The sequence below is a fragment of the Vombatus ursinus genome, unplaced genomic scaffold (genome assembly GCF_900497805.2).
Source record: "Vombatus ursinus unplaced genomic scaffold, bare-nosed wombat genome assembly UNPS02014786.1, whole genome shotgun sequence".
Lineage (NCBI taxonomy): Eukaryota > Metazoa > Chordata > Mammalia > Diprotodontia > Vombatidae > Vombatus > Vombatus ursinus.
The window spans coordinates 45,035,597-45,054,703 of record NW_020954564.1 but is presented as its reverse complement, the minus strand read 5'-3'; the positions used below and the strand labels follow the sequence as shown (position 1 = coordinate 45,054,703).

The window sequence follows — 19,107 nt, the reverse complement described above, 5'->3', positions numbered from 1 at the left end:
TAGAATTTACATAATAGTCTTCTCGAAGGGCTTTTCAGATTGGGGCAACCAGTTGAAAAAAGATATGGGTATGAGGGAGTACGTGGGGACAATAATTAGACCAGTTTGGCAGGAACATACTTGAGTATCTCAAACATGCAAAGTACCCTGCAAAATTTTTACTTAAATAGTGATAACTAAAAACACGGTTCCTAAACAATATATTAACAAAGCTACGTAGGAAGATGTGACCTTTTCAGGTGTGAGAATTGCCATGTATTGGTAGGGTGGCTCTTTGGGTTATTTTTAGAGCAATTTTGAAAGGAACAAAACTCACTTCCATAGAGTTCTGATCCCATCATCCCTTCCATTATTTTATTACTTAGCTCTTATGTTACATGCTGATTTATCATATCACCAGAGAGCTAGAAGTTTCCAAAGCCTACCTTAGATATCATCTAATCTAGTGTCCTTTTTTTATAGACTGAAACATTAGGGCCCAGAGTGATTACATAACTTCCTCCTGACCCAAAGAAATATGAAGGTTTTATTTATAAGGCATGTGTGGGTCTTTTTTATTGCCCTGAGGGGAGGGGATGCCACATCTTCAGTTCTCTTTCAGTAGACTAAATTCCAAATGATTGCTCAGAAATAACTATTTAAGGTGGTATTTGTTAACATTTCAAATTGCCCTGTTCCTGTATAATGGAGAGTCTTAAAAAAAGCCTCAAAACTTAAGTAGTTTGCCATAAAGGTTTCATGTCTTGTGAAGATGAAGACTTTTGAGTCAGGTTATCTTTGTTATATAGGTAACCTGGCGTTATGTAGGTAAAACAGGATGTTGTCATATTTCCTAGACTTGTAAGAATCATGATTTGAAAAGGATTTTTGAACATAAAATATTAGAACAAAAGACCATGGAAGGTAAGAACTAGACGAACTTGAGAATATAGTATTAAGGCTAGAAGTGACTTTGTAGAAACTCTAGTCCAACCAATTCATTTTATAGATATGGAACCTGAGACCTAGGCAGGAAGATTTGGATTGCTCAAGGTTGCATAGCAAGTGGTAGAACTATGAATACAAACCAGGTCCCCAGATTAGTGCTTCTTTCACTATACCACACTGCCTTTGTTCTCATTCATTTCAAACCTTTTGGTGAATGTAAATCTAGTTTTTAGTCATTTCAAAAATATTTGTTGTAGTCAGCTCATGTTTATTCATCTTCCTTGGAGGCCTCAAGGAAAATAATAAGGGATCAAAAGGAGGATGTCCTCAGCAGTAGGCTCTAGAGGCCATCTGTGTCAGAGGGCAGATGGTTAGGGCAGTGATGCCAGAATGGGATCTTTCTCTCATTCTGTCAGATTTCATCTGGGGAAGAGTGCCTGTATATTGGGGAAGGAAAGGAGAGTGTATGCAATGCGTACTCTCATAAAGTTTTTCTTGTTTTGAATACACCTACCACAGTTTTATGGGGTAACTGGGTACGCAGTGGATAGAGTACCTCTCGTGAAGTAAGGAGGACCTGAGTTCAAATGTGGCCTTAGACGCCTACTAGCTATGTGACCCTGGGCAAGTCACTTAACTTGTTTGCCTCAGTTCCTCACCTGTAAGATGATCTGGAGAAGGAAATGTCAAATGCAGTATCTTTACCAAGAAAACCCCAAATGGAGTCATGGAGAGTTGGATATGACTGAAACAACTCAACAAAATATCCCAGTTATGACTGTATTATTTTGGGCAAGTTAGTCTCATTAAGCTTCAGTTTCCTCATCGCGGAATTATGAAAATCAAATAATGTATAAAAGAGCTTTGTAAACATTAGGTTAATATATTATAAAATGTGAACTATTATTATCAGTAACTTGATTACAAATAGAAAAATGAAAGATCATTAATATGTACGTGGTCCTTAATGACAGGATGTTCAGTTCAACTGGTGGTACTGTTCACCATGTTGCACATATTAATAATATTTCTTTCCAGGTTATTGTAGCTTGGAATAATTAAGATTGGCTAGAGAGTATCAAACATTTCAATAATGTTTTGGAGTTTTACTACTGTTTAAAGTACTGGTTAATTTTATGTGTAACTGTGCATCTGGGATTAGGAATGAGGAGAATTGTGTTCTTTTAGTCCCTATTTGGTCACTAATTAAAATGTGTTATATATCATTTTACTTGTCATTGTTCAGATTGAGAAATCAGACTTCCAGGGATTTGTGATGAATGATTTCTAAGTCCCTTTTCAAGTTTTATCATTCCATAATGACAAAATAATAATAATAGTTCATTTATCTGCTTTTTTTTTAAAGTGACCAAGCACTTTCCTTACAACCTTTTTTGTGAAGGAAGTTTCTGTGTTTTAGTGATTGATAACTGTAAGGCATAGAGAAACTTGCTTAAATTTGCACTTAGGCAAACTGGGACTTGAATTATGTGACTTAAAATACGGTGATATTTCAACTGTACCAAGCTGCCCCAAGGTTTTACTATTTACATCTCTGATTATCTGTGTTCTGTGGTCCTTTGAGCTAAATCCTTCCTCCAATCTATGATTCATGAATATATATTATTTAGTCCTTTATGTGTATTGGATCAGATTTGGTTTCCAAAGATTTTGATTCTATGATTAAAAAAAATACATATGTATACATATATACACACTTTTATAAAGTGATGAAAGAGGAGAGTGTGCCAGTTGGAATCACCTTGTCTTTCCTTTCCTCAGCTTCTTTGCAAAGTAACATTTTTTTTTTGTCCTTGAGAGAATATTTTGCAGGAGAAAGGTTGTAAGAATTTCTTAGCTTATTTGTAGGCTTTTTCCCTTAGCCTTTAGTTACTATTACTCTTTATTAGCCAAAAATTGGTTTCCTTTTTTTTTTTGTTAAACTTTTTGGAGTGAATAATACAGTGTTTTTTTTCTTTTCTTTTTTTTTTTTTAAAGAAAAAGCCTATTGTGGTATACAAAGCTGGAGGGGAGAGAAGATATTTATATGGGCAGCCAGCCAACATTTTATAAGCTACAATTTTCCTTTGAATAGCTAGTGGTTTTGTAGGTCTGTAGTTTGTGGTTTTCTGAACTTGTAAAATGATTACATGTATTTAAAAATGACTTATCATTATAAAGCTTTAAACAGCAGATGAATGTCAAACCTTGTTATATCAAGTCCATTGTGTGTTGCTAAATTTTTGAGGGTTTTTTAATCCCATGATTTAAATTAATTTGCATCCCTAATTGAAAAGATAAATCCTTCCATCTTTGATATTACACCAGCACAGTTTAAGGCAAAAGAAACATGAACTTGACCATGTAATTCTGTCAGAATTCCCTGCTAGCCATATTGTTGTATTCCTTAGCCACGGCTGTCAGGATATGTTGTTATTTTGTAATGTGTGGGTTGGTTTGATTGTTTTTGTGCCTCCTATGATATTTAGTGGGGAATGTGGTCATTTTCACTTTTGATGGAGTTGAATGTCTTTCTTAAAGATTCAAAGTCACAGAATGTCAGAGTTGCAAAGGCCTCTAGAACACAGAATATAGAATGTCAGACTTAAAAGGGGCACAGGCAAGTCTGAAACTTAGGTTTCCTGATTTCTACTCAGTTGTCTTTTCTTTTTTAAAATTTAAAAATTTTAACAGTCAGATTTTCTATTCAGCTCTGTTCTTTTCATCTGGAATGCTTGAACATCCTCTGTTTCATTGAATGTCCATTTTTTCCCTCCTGAAGGATTATACTCAGTTTTGTTGGTCAGGTGATTCTTCGTTGTAATCCTAGCTCTTTTGCCTTTTGGAATATCATATTCCAAGCCCTCCAATCCTTTAATGTAGAAACTGCTAACTCTTGTGTTATCCTGATTGTGACTCCACAATATTTGTATCATTTCTTTTTGGCTGTTTGCAATATTTTCTCCTTGACTTGGGAGTTCTGGGATTTGGCCATAATATTCCTGGGAGTTTTCATTTTGGAGTCTCTTTTAGGAGATGATCAGCAAATTCTTTCCATTTCTATTTTATTCTCTGCTTCTAGAATGTCAGGGCACTTTTCCTTGATAATTTCCTGAAATATGATGTCTAGGCTCTTTGTTTGATCATGGCTTTCAGGTAGTTCAGTAATTCTTAAATTACCTCTCCTCAATCTATTTTCCAGGTCAGTTGTTTTTCCAATGAGACATTAAACATTTTCTTCTATTTTTTCATTCTTTTGATTTTGTTTAATTGTTTCTTGATGTCTCAAAGTCATTAGCTTCCACTTGCCCAATTCTGATTTTTAAGGAATTATTTTCTTCAGTGAGCTTTTGTACTTCCTTTTCCATTTGATCAGTTCTACTTTTTAAGGAGTTCTTTTCTTCATTGAATTTTTGTACCTTTCTTTTCATTTGGCCAGTTGTGCTTTTCAAGGCATTCTTTTCTTTATTGGATTTTTGTACCTCTTTTACCATTTGACCTATTCTGTTTTTTAAGGTGTTATTTCCTTCAATATTTTTTGTGCCTCTTTTACCAAGCTTTTGTCTTTTCATGATTTTCTTGTATCACATTCATTTCTTTTCCCAGTTTTTTCTCTTGATTTTTAAAATCCTTTTTGAGCTCTTCCATGGCCCGAGACCAAGTCATGTTTTTCTTTGAGCAGTTTTAACCTTGTCTTCTTCTGACTTTGTGTTTTGATCTTCCCTGTCACCATAGTAACTTTCTATAATCACGAACTTTTTCTGCTGTTTGCTCATTTTCCTAGCCTATTTCTTAACTTTTAGCTCTATGCTAAAGTGGTGCTTTGCTTCTGGAGTGGAGGGGACACTGTTCCAAGCTTCAGCTTTTTGTGCAATTGTTTTAAGAGATAATTCTGGGGACCTGTATGTTTTTGGTTCTCCTGAGATAGTATGATCTAGGGAGAGGTGTGTTTATTATTCTCCTGACCTGTGAGTGAGCACAAACACTTTTTTTTTTCTGCCTTGGACCTGTGATCAGTGTCCCAGCTCTTCTGCAGTTAAAAGCTCTGATGTGCAAGTGCTTCTCACCCCAGGACTGACACCCAGATCCAGGTATGGGCAGTGCAACAGAGTCCTGCCTCTGGTGCCAGCAAAGGACTCCTGTAATCTTCTGACCAGATGTCCAACCCCCTTATTGTCTGTGGGATGAGAGGTCTGGAAACTGCCACTACGATGATTGATTCAGTTCCCCCCCAACTTCTGGTTTGCTGGGTGTGCGCCATTCTCACCCAGGTGCAACAGATATTTTCTGCCAACCTTCTAATTTGTCTTTGATTGGAAAATTGTTTCACCCCATCCTTTTTTGGGTTCTGCTGCTCCAGAATTTGTTTTGGGGTATTATTTAAAGTTGTTTGTAGGGTTTTTGCGGAGAGCTCAGGCAAATCCATGCCATTTCCCCGCCATCTTGGCTCCTTCTCTCCCATTGTCTTTTTCTTGGGAGATCATCATGGGAGTTTTATAACTTATTTGAAATGTTAATGTTGTAGATTTCCAATTAAATATTATACATTTGTTCATATTATTTGTGAGTAGTATAAATTATAAATATTGTGAATGGGTTTTTCTTTTATGTTTGAGTCCAGGTCACTTGAATCCTTGAATGGTAATGTTTGCTTAGCAAGATTTTTTGTTGTTGGTCAGATAAATTATTGCACTTTATAACTATAAAAGTTTAATTGATAAAATATACATTTATTGACTTTTAAACTGATAACTCAACCCCTTCAAAGAGGAACTTTTCTTAAATATAAAAACAATCTAGTATTGCCTTCTTTTGCTGTTGGTTTGATCTGTGTTTCAGAGAGGTGGGTGAAGTTTGAGTTTAGGATTTCCCTTTTCCATGGGAATATTTCTGAGGGAAAGATGATCTTAACAAAATTGCTAATGGTCAGATTCTTTGCAGTTGTTACAAAAATCTACATGACAGCTTCTTTTAAAATACCTTTTATTTTTGGCTGTTTTCCTCAAGGAAATTTGACAGGCAACCTCTGAGGAAAGTCTTCGAATTCTGAAAAATTTATTTTTACAATTGGATTTTAAAAATTGATATGAAACTAAAGATACATAGCTGCCTGAGGAGAGTACTCTAGCTCATTAAGACTAGCCTCCAAAGGATTTGTTTGGCACTTAGTTAACTAGTTAAATTTCTTAAATTTTTTATTGTCTCTGTCTTCATTTCATAAAATTTTTCTTTATTATTACCGTCATTAAACTCTGTCTTCATTGCCATATGGTATAGAAGTGAGCTTGGGTTCTTGGAGGCCATATCAATAAAATATAAGTTTTAGTAGACACTTTGAATACTGGCCATGGCAGCATGTGAAGACTAACCTAGATAGATTCAGAGAGGCTTATTACTAGCCTGCAGTGGCGTGGTTTGGAGATGGTCAGGAAGTAGAGGCCAAAATTCTAGTTAGATTAGGTGTAAACTGGCCTATCAGAGCCTAGGGTGGTTTCAGGGTATGGAGTTGAAGAATCCACATCTTTGAAATAATTGATCCTTGAGTCTCCATAGCAATGGAATGATCATTGATCTGGCGATCCTGCCTCTGACATTGAAGTCACTATACTTTTTTGGACCTCTGCTGTTCCATAAAATGAAGAGGTTAAACCAGATGAGGATCAAAGCTATGTTGTAAAAAGAAGGAACTGGGAATATTGAAGAAACTGGGAATCTTTAGCCTGGAGAAGAGGAGTTTTGAGAGTGAGGATGTTGAAGAAAGACACACAACTGTCTTTGGGTATTTGAAAGACTGTTATTTGGAATAGAAATTAGACTTTTTCCTTGAGAACAAAACTAGGAGCAGTGAGTGGAAGGAAGTTTCAGAGAGGCAGGTTTAGGGTTGACATGTAATAAATAATGTTTTTAAATAATTGATGGAGACGATAGATTTTAGATAAAGGCTAATGAAAATAAAGATGTAATATTTTTAAATGCGTAAAGTAATGTGACAAAAGAAAGCAATTATATTGAAATAATCTTGATATAAAAAATTCAAGTTTTTGGATCCCAACTTAAGAACTCAGTATTTGAAATACTATTAAAAGTTTAGGCTGTGTAACAATGAATGCTTCTTTATTCTTTTGAATTCAGAGGCAGATACAAAGGATTATTGAGTCTTGGAAAAGTGACTGAAGACTTTAGGGACCCAGTATTTTCATTACTACTTCTGAATTGAAGGCAAAAGCTTCAGAAGAGAGTCAAATTTAGAAAATGAGCAGCTAGTTAAGAAAATAGTGTTTGACAGGTACCAACAATTGTAATTACTAGGTAGTTTTGCTTAAGTGTTTTGGGGGAGTTATACTTTGGGCCAGTAGTTTGGATATTTGGGAAATATATGTGTATGTGTCAAAACAAAAATACCAGAGAAAGTAACAAGAAAAATCTGTCCCAAATTAGCTTTAGTATGAAAGAAGAATAATAGCTGTAGAGATTTCCAGAAACCAGGAAGGGGAATCCTAGAGAAGGGCTAGGAAAGTGAACTAGAGAGATTTGAATGCAAGGAGGCAAATTTGGCCTTCTAGCTGACACTAAGTCTTAGTTAAAAGAGTCCTATTATAGAAGTACAACTGTAAAGGGATATATATCTCAAAACAGTATAAATAAAAAGGACAGGGTTGAATAGCATCATATTTTATGAAGTTATGCTCATTTGAGAGAATCCAGTGACCAGAGGGAGTGAGTTGTGAGGTAGAGATCTTTTGGATGAAGATCATTGCAGGCGAAACAGGAACAATATTATCATTGACATAGACTACAGAACACTTGAAGAGAGGAAATACAGAAGTTTAGGAAACATCGCAAACCTGGTATGGAGACATGATGTGGTAATGATAGAGGAGAATTCAGTTTCCTATAAATCTGTTGGAGCACTTTTACTGCCAAAAGTTAAGCAGCTAAATAATTTCTTAACTTGCTTTAATAATAATTTCATCCTTCAAAAGGTAGAGGAACCAAGAAGAGAAAATTCTATTCTGAATATGATTCTTATCAACCAGAAGGAGCTAGTTGGCCAGAGTGGAATGATGGAAACCTTGTATAGGAGTATGACTACTCTTCTTAGAATTTATGATACAGAGAGAGAAAAAAGCTGAGAAAAAAATTTTTTTAATTAAAATTTTTTCAATGAATGAAACTGCACCTTCACTACCTTCTCCCTCTTCCCCTATTGATAAGGAGGGAAAAACAAAACTCGTGTGGCAAATATTTAGAGTCAAGTAAAACAAATTCTCGAATTGTCCATGTACAAAAAAAATGTCTCATTCTATACTTTTCATTTCACTTTGTCAAGGGATGAGTAGCATGTTCTATCATGAGTCCTCTGGAATTGTGGTTGGGCATTGTGTAGGTCAGAGTTTTTAAGTCTTTTAAAGTTGTTTGTTTTTACAGTGTTTTTGTTACTGTATAAATTGTTCTGGTTCTGCTCACTTCTCTCTACATCATTTCATTCAAGTCTTCCCAAGTTGCTCTGAAATCTTCATTATTTCTTACAGGAAAATAATAGTCCATAACATTTATATACCACAACTTGTTTATTGAATGCTTCAGTTGATGGGCGTTCCCTTATTTTCCAGTTCTTTGCCACCACAAAAAGAACTGCAATAAATATTTTGGTACATATGGATCCTTTTCCTCTTTCTTTGATCTCTTAGATGGTGTAGGATCTCTAATAGTGGTATCACTGGGTCAAAGGGTTTGTTGCTGTTGTTTAGTCATTCAGTCCTGTCTGACTCTTTGTGATTCCCTGTGATCATGGTTTTTGTTATGATTAACACAGTTATGTTTATAGTTTTCCTAATAATTAAATCAATTATGCATTCCTGGTGGAAATAAATCCAACCTGATCTTAGCTTATGATCTTTGTGATATTTACTGTAGTATCTTTGCTAACATTTTACTTAACATTTTTATATCAATATTCATTAGGAATATTAGGCTATAGTTTTCTTACTCAGCTTTGACTCTCCCTGGTTTAGGCATCAAGATCACATTTTTATCTTAATGAGAAGTTTGGTAGGATCCATTTTTGTTCATTTTTTTCAAATAGCTTTTGTAATATTGGAATTGATTTTTCTTTTAATATTTGTTAGATTTTATGTGCAAATTCATCTGACTCTGGGCTTTTTTTCTTTAAAAGCTCACTTAAGACTTGTTTAACAGATTCCCCCCTCTGAGTTGGATTAAGTGTTCTATTTCTCATTGTATTAATTTAGGCATCTTGATTGTCACTTTTTATAGGCATACAATTGGGCAAAAGCAGTATGTAATCATTTTCTGTATTCATTTACTTTGAATTCACCCTTTTTAATTTTTGATATTTGTAATCTGAGTTCCTTTTTAAAAATCATTGTTAGCTGATGGTGTGTTACTTTAAAGAACTAGTTCCTTGTATTACTAATTCAGATTTGTTTTTGCTTCCAATATTGTTTAGTCTCCTTTTCGAGTTTCAGGATTTCTATTTTGGTGTTTAATTGGGGTTTTAAAAGGTATTCATTTTCTGTTTGTTTTTTTAATTGCATGCCCAGTTCATCTTTTTTTTTTTCCCTTCTCTTTTGTTGATGTAAGTGTTTAAAGATACATTTTCCTTTATGGACTCCTTTGACTTTATCCCAACAATTTTGGAATGAAGAATAGGTTTAGGAGGAGTAAAGTATAGAACACAGGTGAAGGAGCAGAAAATTAGGGTTGGATGGAGGAATTTCAGATTTCATATGTTAAGGAAAATATACTTGTGGGTCATGGGGAGGATCATTGTGTATGTGTAGCTGAAATGGATTGAAGGTGTATAGGTTAGGAAAGTTTAGGTTGCTGAATTAGGAAATGGTCTCCTTTCCCTCACTATCATGAACATACTCCACTATATGTCCTCTAGTTTTTCCATGTTTTCAAAGTGAGGCACCCATAGATGGATACAGTGCCCCAGATGGAGACTGACTTTGGCAGAGGACAGTGGAGCTCTTGATATATGACTAAGCCACTTCCTTTACACATTTGCATTTCATTTATCTCAGTTATTTCTCATGCATAAATTAAAATTGGTAATATGGTTTGGTAATATGCTGCAACCTTATTTTATCTGCTATGCATCTTTAATTCCCTATTGTGTCACCTGAAAGTGTGATACTTCTCATATGGTAGTATTTTTTGATTGACTTAGTGGTAACTGTGATAATGATAGAAGGTAGGATATGAAAGTACTGCACAAAAGCAAAGTGAGTTTTCTCGTGGGAAGGATTCCTTTCTGACTTGAGGTGGGAGGGGGGAAGGGGAAAAGAATGTCAGAGAGAAATATTAGGTGCTAAACTGTATATTGACCTGTTAAAGAAACAAGACTTCAAAGAAGGCAGAGGTTAATGTGGGCAGAGTATTCTGGGAAATCTTCTTGGAGGATAGTGGTCTTTTGAGCTGTTGAGTAATAACTCATTATGGTTTGGTTTCCAGTCCTCTAATCATTATGGTCACCATCTCCCGTATGTACTTCAGCTTGTCAGTGTGCTTCCTAAAATGTGGCTCATTTTTCTCCTTTGGAAAAATGAGGGGATAGATGAGATGAACCTTTCATTTTAACATGGTATGATTTAAAGAGATGCAGTTAGTTATTGGAGCTAGAAGAACTATTCAAAAGTCAACTAGTCTACTTCTCACATAGAGCAGGAATTTCTTCTACAGGGAATAGGAAATTGGACAGAAGGCAGAATGCTATACAGGAGCTATTTTACTTTATCACTTGATCTGTCCCAGCAAGGAGCACAATGCATTGCACATTTTTCTTTTAGTTTAGATTTGTGATTTCATTACAATAAGGAAGTCTTAGGAAACTCCCTTCAGTAATGCAGAATGGCAAATTTTAATTTATAGTCTTAGTTGTCTAGGGTACTAAGTTTAAATGACTTGTACTTAGAGTCAGCTAATAAATGACAGTTTGGACTTGAAACCTCGTCTTCTTGACTTAAGCCAGCCAACTCTCAATCTACTATTTCACACTGCCTCTCTCATTGCATATAGCAGATGCCTAATACATGTTTGAGGAATGTATGATCATATCATTCATGGGGCACTGGATAGTTACATTCTCTATAAGATGTGTAAAGTTAAATTTTAAATGAATGTTGATATTCGAGTATCCAAGGCTCTGAATAATTGGATTCCAACTTACTTTACTCGTCCCTGGTAGACAATATACACTTTTTGTACATTCATCCTGGACTATTGTGTCCCACATTCTCATTCTACCATATCCCATCTCTATCTATTTTTATGCCAGTATTTGAAATGCAGTCCTCTTCCCTTATTTCTACTTGTTGAAGTTTCTTCATTTCAGGCTCAATTCATACATCTCCTCCATTATTATCTCTGAAGAAACCTTATCTTTCCAGGTGAAAGTGATTTTTCCTTTAAATTTGTCATAATACTTTGCCTGTATCTTTCTAATCTTTGTACCACAGTTTCTAGTATATTTTGTCCTTCTGGGTCTCCTGTTCACTCATTAAATCGGAAGTGCCTTAAGAGCAGACTTTGTATTGTGAGAACTCTTTATCATCTAATGCAGAGGTTCTCAAAACCTTTTCAGAGGGTCTGTGAGGTAAAGTCTTTCGGGTTCTTTGATAATTTTTAAGTGTAAAGGAGTCATCCTGATACCAAAAAGTTTTCTCTGGTACAAAGCACAGGACCTTGCTTACTGCATGTTTGTGGAATTGAAACTATAGAGGCAAATCTTTCATTTGCTTTAGTAAAGACAGAGGTGTATATTTCTTTAAAAATTGCTCATATGTACACAGTTCACAGATGGTTGTGCTTTACAACAGGAAAAAATACCATTTTAGTACCCGCTATCAAAGACACATTGACAACTTTTAAACTCTAGAGCAGCTGGAAAATTATTCCCTCTGCTCCTGTCAGCAACATGTAACGTCTGTGGGGGGTGTGTGTGGGGGGGGCAGTTGGGGTTAAGTGACTTCCCTAGAGTCATACAGCTAAGTGAGTGTTATGTGTCTGAGGCCGGATTTAAACTCAGATCCTCCTGACTTCAGGGCTGGTGCTCTATCCACTGTGCCACCTAGCTGCCCCCTCTGTCATTCTTTGTGCCTGATTTAATGCAATAGCTTTCAATGCTTTTATTCACTTTTGGGCAGTTCATCTGTATCTGCACTGATTGAGAGCCTCTGAGGCAGAGATTGAAAATCCCCTGACTCTTTGGAAAAAATGGTAATTCTTTGAGTAGTTTCAGGATCATTAATTGTCTAAAAGCACTGGGCTGGGAGTTAGAAAATGAGTTCTACTTCTGCAGCTTGGATATGTGATAGTCTTGGGCAAGTCACTTCTCTGGATCTCAACTTTCTCTCAAGGAGTGAGAGCATTAGACTAGATGACTTTGAAGGGTTTAAGGTCCCTTTCTGTTCTTATGTTTTATAATTTATGAAACTTGACAGCTTAATGATGATGAGTCTACTTCTAGTTGTCTTTATTTTTGATTATCATTTATTCATTTAACAAACTTTACATTTACCAATTGTGTGCAAACCATTGGACTCAGTGTTAAAGATAAAGATATATAAAATATAGTAGACAAAATAACAATCTACTAAGTCTTATGCTTTCTTCCTACTTCCCAAAGACACACTGCCCATGTCCCATGGCACCCTTCCCTGTAATCAGAAAGTATATCTAAGTAAAATGAAACCACACATTGACTTTGTTTGAAAATGTATACCTCATTTTGCCACCACATTCCACCACCACTGTATTCCTGAGAACAGAGAGGCATATTTACTATTAGCAACTATGTTTTATATGAATTTCACATGTGTGTTTTACATAGGAGATAATGACATGTTGCTCTTTTCCTGGGATAACAAATTGTCTTTTATTGGATTTCCTACCCCAGAACTTAATTTCAGTAAATAAACTGCTTTTTATAGTTTGAGTAAGGTGGAAAAAGCGTGACTTTAAACTTGTTCATATCATGGTGCCCTTGTCACATTTCCACATTTGTCATGAATGGAGGAAATTAAAATGAAAAGAAATAAATATCAGATTGTTTTTAGACGTTGATAATGTGGAGAGCTCAGGGATAATAGGATACCTTCCTGTAAGCTATACCTTAAGTAACTTAGTCTTTTCTTAGATTTCTGTTTATAAATTATCTTTAGAAGTACAATGATTATTGAAATTCTGAGCTGTATTTATGGTACCCAAGGTGAATACTGAATTACTGCAGAAGAATGAAGTCAGCTGTGTCTTCCACAGTTCATTGTTTGGTGTATTATTTGGTATTCATTATCATTATTTGGTATTCTGGTGTAGATTCTGAACACTTAAGTAAATAAAAGGCTTATAGCCAATGAATAAGTACTAGTCTTTGGAAAACTTCATGTAGGTGCTCTCAGTCTATTTCAAACAAGCCTTGATGAGAAGTGTTTTCTTGAAATTCTGTTGGTGGTTCTCTGTACGTTGAAGACAAAGGGACATTCTCTTCTGGGCAGTTTTGATGAAGTTGTTAAGGTGAATCACAGTGGGTGATTTGGAAATTGGTTGTAGGAAATGAGACTTAAATGGATATTTAAAATGGGGATTACTTTCTATACAAAAAAAGAAAAAAGCCACTTGAAGCCGAGATGAATCACTTTAGTCCAGTTTTATATTTCAAACCTGTACTAACTTCTCCAGTGACATAAACTATTTTTTTTTCTTTCTATCAAGCGAAAGGTAAGGGTTAAATGTTATAATTTTATGTGGTTCATTTAATGCTCTGGGCCTTAGTTTTCTCCCTTGTTAAAAAAAAATAATGGAAATTAGCACTATATATAACATAATATGTTAATATAGGGATAGTTAGGTGGGGCAGTGAATAGAGCACTGGGCCCTGGATTCAGGAGGACCTGAGTTCAAACTGGCCTCAGACACATAACACTTACTAGCTGTGTGACCCTGGGCAAGTCTCTTAACCCCATTGCCTAGTAAAAAAAAAAATGTTAAAATAATTAATAGAATTAGGAGATTGGACTAAGGTGATCTTTAAAGGTCTTTCTAGTATTGGCATTCTCTTGTTCTAAATCCCTTTTTAAAAAAATTCTTTGATTCCTTTCGTGATTGTTATCATCGTACCTTGATCAGTTTGAAAAATGCCAGTCTTAAAAAAACACTTGTATTTGTTTGGTGCTGTACAATTTAGAAGGCAGTTTTCACATATAATGGCAGAGTCTGTTTTTAGAAAACCTCACCAAATGACAGAATGTTCAAACTGGAAGGGACTTAAGAAGTCATCTAGTTCAATTCCTTCATCACTACACCTTTGTGAAGTAGAGTAAGTCTTAGGATCTCCATTTATAATGAGGAACTGCAAGTTGCGAAGATTATGTTTTGTCAAGGTCATTCAGTTTACAAGTGATGGTATGGTATTCATGGTAGGAAGTAGGTAATTTCCATGGTATTTACAATTCCATGGTGTTTTTTTCAAGTTAGTTTTGAATACATACGGTGTTGGGAAAGGTAATAGCTATTTTCCACAAGAGTAATTTTTGTCTCCCTGGATTTTAAATGAGGCTCTACTGATGCTACCGGAAGGCAAGCATTCACTCTTATTTATTCTGGCTCTGGAAAGATAGCGAAAGGCAGGATACTTTGAAAAGCTAATGTTCAGTGACAAGAAATCTTGCACTTATATAAAAATATTTGCAACCTCCTTTTCAAGAAAGAAGCTAAAGAGCAGTTGTATGAATGGTTAAAGAAGAATTTGTTACATGTGAAATTTCATATTCAATATATTACTAGTTTCCACTACTTTTTTTAAGCTTAAAAAATTGTTAGCACTCATGAAGAGTGATAGGTTATTCCCTGTATTAGTCTCTTGCCATAGAAATATGCCCAAATTTACTTTTTCGGCAATTGCAGGGATTTAATGACCTGGATCTCTATTTACATATTAGTCAAGTCCTTATCCACCAAGTTGAAGGTGATTGTTCCATTATCTGAACTGATAGCATTTTGATAATGAACATATATTAATCTGTAGGTCTGTTTTGTTTCCTATAAGATTGGAAGCTGGGGGTGGGAGGGAGGCGGCTTTTCTTAGGAATCTAGGATTTAGAGTTGTTCAAGATCTTAGAGTTACTTTAATTTAACCTTTTGTTTTACATATGATGGAGGGATATACTTGAGGCTTCATAGGTAGTGAATGATAATAGGGCTAGGAGTCAGACTGCGTAATTTCTGATTCCAAATGCAGTATTCTTTCTGTTATATGACTGTCTTATGTAATTTTCCCTCCATCAGCACCTTGCATGCAGGTATTTAATAAATCAATGAAGGAACTGGAGGTAATTGTTAAACTTTTGGTGATTTCAGTATTGGATTTAAAGAGGTAATATGGAAAGGAAAGGCTGGCTCAGTTTTCTGTTAGCATTCCCTGAACCTTCAGGTTGCTCACGAGTTTAGCAATTTCTCATTCTCAGAAAGAAATAAATATGAATGATTACTTCTATTTATAAACTTTGTATCTAAAACTTTCCATATAACCCTCTAAGAATTCTTTTTCTAATTTATCAATAGGAAAAACGTTCCAGTGGGTATGGCCCTTGGCAAGGCACTTGTCTTCTTTGAAGCTCCATAGTTTGAAGAAACTGGACTATATAGTTTATGGTAGTCTAATGATTCTTGGATAAACTCTCTATGACCTCTTTTCTGGGTCACTTGATTTTGGTAACTACATCTTACATTTCCTTCTGTTTTTTCAATCTTAAAAATAATTTTTTTTTCTTGTCTTGTGGCCTATTTTTCTGTTTGGCCTATTTTGATTTTTAGAAAGTTCAGTAATCTTAGGTAACTTTACTACTTTCCATTCTAAGGTATTAATTCTCCTTGCCATTTTTTTTCTTCACTAGTATTCCATTTTTTATCTCGTTTTATTTTATCAGGTACTTTTATAGTCCTTGTGGCATTCTTTTCTCTGAAGTTTTTTTTAGGCTTATTGTGGATTTTTTCTCTTTTGGGCTTATCCCTTGGATTTCTCTCGGTCCAAGCTGTTTCTTCATTGTGTTAAGCATTTTTTTCCCCTTGTTTACTCATCTTTCTAGCTTCATTTTCTGCATTAGCTGCATGAGGTTATGCTTGGGTCAGATAATGCCCACATACTCATGAGTTCAGTAGTCAACACCAGGCCCTGACCAGGCCCTGCAGGAATTGTCTAGCTATGTCTTCTGCTCTGGTTCAGCCCTTGGCTGCCAGAATGCTGGAGTGGGCCTCCGTAGGTACTGAGTCAGGCGTAAGGTTGCTTGAATGCTAGTCTAGGCCTATCTCCTGCTGGATAGAATGGGTATGTCACCTCAGGCTGGATTCTGTTCTGACCTTGTCTTCTTTCCCTTGTCAAACCAGGCTGCTTTGCATCTCATTTTCTACCTACCCTAGCTTATCACTGCTTTATACTGCTCCAGGATTCTTGCAGTGTTTTTGTGTAGTCTTGAACTGGACAAAGGAGTTTATAATTGATTCTCTTTGGTTTTCTTTATCACTATTCCTTCTGGTGCATTTTTAGAGCTTTATTGGGATATTTGTGGTAGAGTTGGCCTCCCTTAGGTCTTAACATGACATCATTTCCCCATAATTCTCTGGACTATGTAATTTCTAGGGTTCCTTTTCATATTTTGATTTATATTTCATATCTGTTATGTCTGAGACTTATGAATTCTATTAACTTCATATCATCACTGTTAATGCATAGTTATTAAAACTTAGAACTGCATTAAGATCAATTTTGGGACACTCTGTATGAGGTGACCCAATGGCTCATGAAATGATATTTCTTGTTGCCTTTGTGCACATGATAAAAGCAACTTGGTGTATCATTTAGCCTAGGCTAAATTTCTCCCCCTCCTTCCACCCCTCCTCTTTTCTTCATCTTCTTTTATCCTCCCTTTCCTCCATTATCCTCCTCCATCATTATCATAGGGTTTACCTATCTTGCCCAGGCTAGAAGTGCAGTAGCGTCTTATGGGGCTGATCCCATTATTAATTGCCACAGACGCTTTGGTGTACTCTGTTTCTGACTTGGGCCAGTTTGCTCCTCCTGAGGCAGCCAGGCAATTTGCCACTCTTAGGTGCTTACCATATTGGTTCCAGACTTAGCGTGGACACTTTAGCCCATTGTAGTTTAGAAATCCAGAGCTCTAGGATTGCTAGTCTCAGCATCTTCAGTAGTAGGGATGAAAAGCATGTTCAATGCCTGGCTCAGCCCCCACATTTTACCAAATATTTTTGGGCAGTCTAAGTGGGAATTGTTAACAGAGAAAGCAGCTTTCCTCACATCATTCCCAAAACGACTCTAACTTGGTAAATACCATTTGGCTGATTTCGATATTGTTAATGTAAATTAAAGGTTCATATTATTTAACTACTTCCATCCACAGCTCCTTTGAGCCACTTTTTGAATCTAGATAAATCTCTTTGGTAAGATAGCAGGCTGACATGTTCCCTTCCTTTTTAAGTATGTTTTACCCGCCACAGTCAGCACACTGTAACTTTTATGTAACTTTTAACATAGTGATATCATTTTGGTCCTTTTCAAGAATAAAGGACTACAACCAACCAATCCATATCTTTTAATTTTCTAAAGGCAATCCATTTAAGGAAGGCTTTTTCTTCTTTTAATACATCATAGATACCTTCATAGGACCAGTATAGTTACAGTAGGAAGTACTATACTTGGATTCAGAAGACCATGGTTCCATTTCTGATATTGATTGTATGACTGTGGACAAGTCATTTAACCTTTCTGTATTTGTGAAGTGGGGATATAGCACATATACTATCTATATCACAGGGTGGTTCTGAGGAAGTGCTTTGCCAAACCTCAAAACATTATAGAAATGTGAGTTGTGGTTGTGGTTGATGGTTTGTTGTTGAGGAGTTAAAAAATGATCCAAGTAATAAGACATTGCCTGTCACTCTGAAGTGCCAGGAAGCATTTTGAAGCATTAGGATGGTTGTTTTAAGCCAGTGGTCTAGTTATTTCAGTGTTTTGATAACTGCTTAAGTGAGTTATACTTATCTTTTTTTGGTTCGATTGAGAGAAGATCTACTTTTAAGTTGTCTTGATAGGAAGGAAGTTAGAAGAACAGCAGCTTCTTAGGAATATGTATCCTACTAATACACTGTTGATGGATCCATGAATTGGTACAGCCATTCTGGAAAGCAATTTAGAACTGTGTCCCAAAAGTCATACATCTCCAACTGCTTATTGGATATCTCAAACTGGATGTCTTGTAGATAACTTAAACACCTGTCCAAAACTGAACTCATTTTCTTTCCTTCCAAGTTCATCTGAACTTCCCTATTACCATCAAGTATACCACCATCCGCTTAGTTACCCAGGCATACAATCCTTGACTCTTTCTCACCCTCCATATCCAGTCTGTTGCTAAGTCCTGTTGTTTCTGCCTGTTCTCTTCTGATGCTGCCACCACCTTGGTACATGCCTTCATTACCTCACACACAGCCTATTTCAGTAACCTACTGCTTGCTTTCCCTGCCTCAAGTCTCTCTCCACATTCCACTTTCATCTTCCACTTAGGTGTCAGATTGATCTTCCTAAAGTGCAAGTCTGACCATATTATCCTTCTGTTTCAGTAAATGCCAGTGGTTTCTGATACCTCCAGGATCAAATATAAAATCCTCTGTTTGACTTTCAAAGCACTTCATAACCTGGTTCCTTGCTACCTTTTTAACTTTTTTTTTTATACCTCTCTCTCCTCCATGTACTCGGAAATCCTGTGATCCCGGCCTCCTTGCTGTTCATGTTCCTTGTAACAGTCTGTCTTTAAATTCTGGGTATTTTCATTTCCTATCCGCATCTAGAACTCTGTCCTACCACCTCTGCCACCTGGCTCCCTTCAAATCTCATCTAAAATGTTTTTCTTCTGGAAAAAAAAAAAGGCTTTCCTAGTCTTCAAGTTAGTGCCTTCCCTCTTTCCCATTAGACTGTGAGCTTGAGAACAGAGACTGGTTTTTTGTTTTTTGCCTGTCTTTGTCTTCTCCGGTGCTTAGCACAGTATCGGCAACATAGTGGATGTATAATAAATGCCTGTTGACTGAATATCCTTTGACTCAGCAATACCACTATTAGCCATGTGCCCCAAAGATATCAAAGAA

At 35.9% G+C, this 19,107-nt stretch overlaps 1 protein-coding gene across 3 annotated transcripts in view; it reads left to right on the top strand.

Annotated features, from left to right (window-relative positions):
- LOC114047032 (spermatid perinuclear RNA-binding protein) overlaps window positions 1-19,107 on the top strand; it is a 136,988-nt gene that overhangs the window by 27,020 nt on the left and 90,861 nt on the right. The window lies entirely within an intron of this gene.